Source organism: Phycodurus eques, chromosome 6, assembly GCF_024500275.1.
Source record: "Phycodurus eques isolate BA_2022a chromosome 6, UOR_Pequ_1.1, whole genome shotgun sequence".
Taxonomy (NCBI): Eukaryota; Metazoa; Chordata; class Actinopteri; order Syngnathiformes; family Syngnathidae; genus Phycodurus; species Phycodurus eques.
In genome coordinates, this window is record NC_084530.1 from 589,357 (window position 1) to 595,579 (window position 6,223).

Sequence of the window (6,223 nt, forward strand, 5' to 3'; positions counted from 1 at the left end):
GTGTTTAGACACTAAAAAAGAATCCCACCGCACCACTCGAAAGTAGCACTGCCTTGCTCATTTTCCCATTTTTCATTTTGTCCTTTTCTGTCCTCTCTTATCTGGTTCTCTTGGTTAGTTATTACAACCAATTACAACCTTGCCATGTGTCCCCCCTTCCAACCTCCCCAATCTACAAATAACTGTTGTAATGTTACTTGTGTTCAAATATCTAGACTACCTCACTATTGTTCTGCTGTGTTTTATTTTTTGTTGTTTTTTCCCCCAAGATGGCGGTGCGTGCATACGCAGAAGCTGCTCTCTGTCCCAAACAAACGGTTTTTCGTGTTTTTCCTCTTATAAATCAGTGTTTTAGTCCGTCTTTGTCATGTCTAAATGTTTCAGGACGCAGATGCAAGCTTTTGCTCCACATCGGCAGAACTACTTTCACTGAGTTAAACTCTACTCTCACTGAGGAGCTACGGAACTGCGGGTTGCTGTGGGTGCATACACCAGCTGCAACCCCCACTCCTGAGTCACGCCCAGAATGGAGGCGCCACGAACGGCGGAGGAGGAAGCCGAAACGGGGTTAGGGTTAGTTTATGGCTTTGAATTGCTGGTCCTTTTATTTACCGAGGGAATTCACTGCCATACTGCTTGTGACAGTCTATATTCCCGCAAACTCCAGCAATAACAGGAGTGAGTCGCTAAATGAGCTATACCATCATATCAGTGAACAGCTGATGGCCCACCCAAATGTTAGTCTCCCAACCAGTTAGGAAACAGGTACGTGTGGCCAGAAGGGTCCCTTGAGGCACTTAAAGACCAACAGTTCAATGTGCAACTGGCTGCTGGACCTTCTGACAGGGAGACCACAGGCAGTATGGGTCGGCAGCAACACATCCAGCACCTTCACTCTGAACACAGGGGCCCCTCAAGGTTGTGTGTTTTGCCCCCTCCTCTTCACCCTGCTGACCTATGACTGCACACCAACATACAGCTACAATCTCTTCATCGAGTTTGCAGATGACTGTAGTATATTTAAATAGTACCGAAGTCAGAATTCCTTTTAGAGGACCAAGTGTTTTGAGATCAGTATTCAGGCCAACCATCTTTTCTTTGTATTTCTAGATCAAAGGAATTCCTTCAGCCATTTGTATGTTTATTAGGGTTTCCTTCCTTTGTCAGACAGTAACCTGTCTTGGGTTTACAACAGCCATTCCGGTCTTCAAAGAGGACTGTTTTTCATCTTATAAGATAAGGGTACCCTTTGTGGGCCTGGCCAGTCTGTTAGACGCCAGCAGGCGGGTGTGGGTAATTCACGGACACAGAGTGCCACCTTGTGGCCAGCAGAACACTCCAAATATGGTCATGTGGAGCGACCAGATTCCGGGTAAACCCAGGGGCTTTATCCCACGCCCAGATAAATAAACCTTTATAAACTGGCATCCAAGAGTTTCAATAAATCGAATTAGCCCAAAAGCCAAGTGTCTCAAAGTCTTCATTCATTCCTGCCCAACGGAAGCCGGTTTTCTCCCGGGGGACCATGGACTCAGAACCACAGGCGAAAAAATCCACCTCACGACACAACTGTGGTGGGTCTCATCAGCAACGGGGACGAGACAGACTATAGGAGTGAGGTGAGCTGCCTGGCCGGGTGGTACACGGACAACAATCTCTCCCTGAATGTGGAAAAAAACAAGGAGATTATTGTGGACTTCAGGAGAGTGTACTCCCAGCATGCTCCCCTGAACATCAACGGTGCTGCGGTGGAGAGTTCCTGGGAGTGCACATCACCGAGGACCTCTCCCTGGACCAGCAACACCTCATCACTGGCCAAGAAAGCTCACCAGCGTCTTTAGTTTCTGCACAAGCTGAGAAGAGCCAGAGCCCCGACCCCCATTATGTGCTCATTCTACAGAGGAAACATAGAGAGCATCTTGACCAACTGCATCCCTGTGTGGTACGGTGCCCGCACCGCATCCTGCCGCAAGACTCTCCATCGCATAGTGAGGGGAGCTGAGAAGATCATCGGAACCTCTCTTCCCTCCCTGCAGGATATTTACAGCACCCGCAAAGCCCTCCGCATAGCGGGGAATGCCACCCATCCGTCACACAGCCTCTTCAGTTTGCTGGCATCAGGCAGGAGACTGGGGCACTCCGGTTTCCTCCCACATCCCAAAAACATGCGTGGTAGGTTAATTGACAACTCTACATTGCCCGTAGGTGTGAATGTGAGTGTGAATGGTTGTTTGTTTATATGTGCCCTGCGATTGGCTGGCAACCAGTTCAGGGTGTACCCCGCCTCCTGCCCAATGACAGCTGGGATAGGCTCCAGCACGCCCGCGACCCTAGTGAGGAGAAGCGATTAGGAAAATGGATGGATGGATATAAAAATGACCATTCCATTGTAAGTGACAACGACAACAAGCAAAGCGATGTTACTCTCTTTAATGATGTGTCGATGTCACAAGAATCCGGGTAGTGATAACATTTACGCTTGTAAAGAATATCGACCTCCATTAGAAGACAAAGACTGGCCTATTGCTTGAGTAAGACCCCATGTCACAGGATGTCTGTGTCAAATTAAATGAACACTTAACCAGATAAAACTCGTTCTTTCCCCCTTGTAAAGCCTCTAATTGACAAAGGCTTCATTGTGGAAGACTCCCGGATGGCCAGGAGACCTACAGGTCCTCTCACGATCCTCACCCTGCAACTGGGGGGAGAAGGAATGGCTTGATGACCGTGCAAAAAAAAGGAACAGGGGCCTCATGTGCAAAAGGTGCGTACGCACAAAAACGTGGCGTCCTTTGAATTTACTTTATTTGAACATGTACATCGGTTGCACATGATTAAAATGTGTTTAAATATACATAATTTACCCCTCTTTTTTCAGCATGTGTGTCCACTCCAGTATATTAAAATAATAAATGGAGTAATCAAAAAGGAGTCCAAGTTTTTGATATCCTCTTTGATATGCTGAAGTGCTTCTATTTGAATTCAAAATATTGATTACAAATACCACACATACAACATTTACGCATGGACCTTTATCTCACAGGGCTGAGTGTAGGTTCCTGTATGAACACATTTGTTATGAGTCTTAAAAATACATGGTATTAAGCTTGTGGGGTGATCATAGTGAGCCACATGTCCTCCCATCACCCCTGAGAGAGCAGCGTCACCCGCGATCGCAGCGCTTCTCTCCTCGAACGGGGTGAGGCTCTCTGCGCCGGTTCTTCTGCCTTTTGTTGGCCACACTTCGGGGGTGGGCAGCTGTCCTTCGCTTCAAATCCACCGTAATGTTTGACCACTTCTTTTTTAGTTCAGCATGTGCGCGCTGTTCTGTCTCCACAGCATTGACAGCCGCACACGCGCCGTCCCATTCACTCCTCTTTCGTGTGTTGTTAACGCCAGAGGACAGCGTGCCAAAGAGGATTTTCTTGCGTGTCTCCACTTCATTGAGCAACTTCACATTCAGAAAAATTATTTTACTTCATTACCTTGCTCATTTTATTTTTTTTTGTGATCATGCAGAGATCGGAATTTCAGGTGCAGGGTTCAATTAAATGTGATTTGTATATTCAAATGTGGGCGTGGACAGGGAGGAGTCGGCTCCTCCATGTGCGCTCATTTCCACGTTGATTGGAATGTACGAAGGAAATGTGCATGGATTCATGAGTACGCAGAGTTTCATACATCTGAATATTTTTGTGCGTACGACGCTTTCTGGATTTGAGCGTACGCCATGTTTTAGGAGGAAATCCACGCAAGTCTTTGTACACGAGGCCCCAGGTCCGAGGGGATGCCGTGGATCCTGAAAACGTGCTCAACCAACAGCTTAGCAGTCTCCAGGGACAAAGTGAGCCATCTTTGAAATCCTGTCCACCACACTTAGGACCACAAAGATGCCCTGACAAAATCCACAGCAATATGGGACCACAGGCGGGAAGGATTGGGGAGCGAACAGAGAAGGTCGCTGGGGATCGATGAGAAGTCTTGCAATGGGCACAGACTGGGCAGGTAGCAACAAATTATTTAATGTTTTTGTGAAGACCTGGCCACCAGAATCTCTGGGAAACCAAAAAACTTGTCCGACTGACTCCCGGGTGACACGCCAACTTAAATGCATGCCCCCATTGAAGCACCTCCGGGCCCAACGCTGCCGGGGCAAAACGTTTGTCGTTCGGCCAACAGTCAGGAACCTGTACCATTTGTCAACCCCTTGGCCACCCATTTCTCAACTTCCTATTGGAGTCATCCCACAATATGGACCACGGGTATGATCGTTTCCAAAGGTTGGCCCTCAGATGACGACTCGTGGATTCTAGAGAGTGCATCTGGCTTGATATTTCTCAAACCTGGCCTGTAGGTGAAGACGTTTAAGTGAGTTCGGAACAGGCCCCATCAAGCTTGATGGGAATTTTGTCTGCGTGCAGAACAGAGGTAGGCAAGGTTTTTATGGTCCATGAACACCTGGAACGGAACAGCAGCCCTCTCCAGCAAGTGCAAGGACAATAGCCAGCAGCTCCCTATTATCCAAATCATAACGCTGCTCAGCTACACTGAGGTGAAGAAGAAGAAGGCGCAGGGGTTAAGTCTGTGGTCGACCGGTGATCTCCGGGACAGGACAGCTCCCACAGCTGAATCCGAAGCATCAACCTCAACAAAAAAAAATTGCAATTCGGGGTTAGGGTAAATCAGAATGGGAGCACTAGCACACAACGGGTTAAGATCATCAAAGACCGATTCAGCTTCTCAGGTCCACCTAAAAGGGACTTTTGAGGACGTAAGCTTTATCAGCGGTTCCGCCCTGCTATTGAAGTCACGAATGAATCGCCTATAGAAGATGGCAAAACCCAGAAATCTCTGCAGTTGCTTCCTTGGCCACGTCACCACAGCCTGTATTTTGTTTGGATCAGCTCTAAATTGGCCAATCTCTAAAGTGAACCTCAGAAACTGAACCGAGGTAGAATCTAAGTCACATTTCTCAGCTTTTACATACAACCGGTTTTCAAGGAGGCGTTGCAGAACTAGGCGGATGTGCTGGATATGTTCACGACGGTTCCTGGAACATATCAAAATGACATTGAGATAAACAAAACAAAAGCGGTTGCTCATGTCACAGAGGACATCAGAATCAGAATCAGAATCATCTTTATTTGCCAAGTATGTCCAAAACACACAAGGAATTTGTCTCCGGTAGTTGGAGCCGCTCTAGTACAACAGACAGTCAATTTACAGAACACTTTGGAGACATAAAGACATTGACAAAAACAATTGTGCAAAAAGATGCAGAGTCCTCTAGCACTTAGAGCTGTTCGAATGACTAATATTGCAATAGTCCGGTGCAATGACCATTGTGCAAAGGGCGCCGAGACTTCAAGGAGTGTATGCGGTTTAAAGTGACGAGTAGTGCAATCATCTGGGACAATGATGGTTGTGCAAATGTTACAGATACTCCTCAATCGGTGTGCAAATGGAGCAGATGCTACTCTGGCATGAGTGGCCAGTATATGCAAATAGTGCAGCATGGCGAGACAACTACAGTGAGTGCACGAGTAATACATAATTGGCCTTGTTGTAATGGAATTATAGGTTAGGTGTTTAAGAAGTTGATCGCAAGAGGGAAGAAGCTGTTGGAATGTCTACTAGTTCTAGTTTGCGTTGATCGGTAGCGCCGACCTGAGGGTAGGAGCTGGAAGAGCTGGTGACCGGGGTGTATACGGTCCGAGAGGATTTTGCACGCCCTTGTCTTAGTTCTGGCAGCGTGCAAGTCCTCAATGGTGGGTAGGGGGGTACCGACAATCCTTTCAGCACTTTTGATTGTCCGTTGCAGTCGGAGTTTGTCATTTTTTGTAGCAGCACCAAACCAGACTGTGATGGAAGAACACAGGACCGATTCGATGACCGCTGTGTAGAACTGTCTCAGGAGCTCCGATGGCAGACCGTGCTTTCTCAGAAGCCGCAGGAAGTACATCCTCTGCTGGGCCTTTTTGAGGACGGAGTTGATGTTGGTCGCCCACTTCAGGTCCTGAGAGATTGTAATTCCCAGGAACTTGAAGGTCTCGACGGTTGACACAAGGCAGCTGGACAACGTGAGGGGCATCGTTAATTAAGCTCTGAAAAACAGCAGATCCATTAGTCGGCCCAAACGGCAAAACGAGGTATTCAAAGTGGCCCAATGGTGTGTTAAATGCGGTTTTCCACTTCTGTCCTCCTCTAATTCTCACCAGGTGGT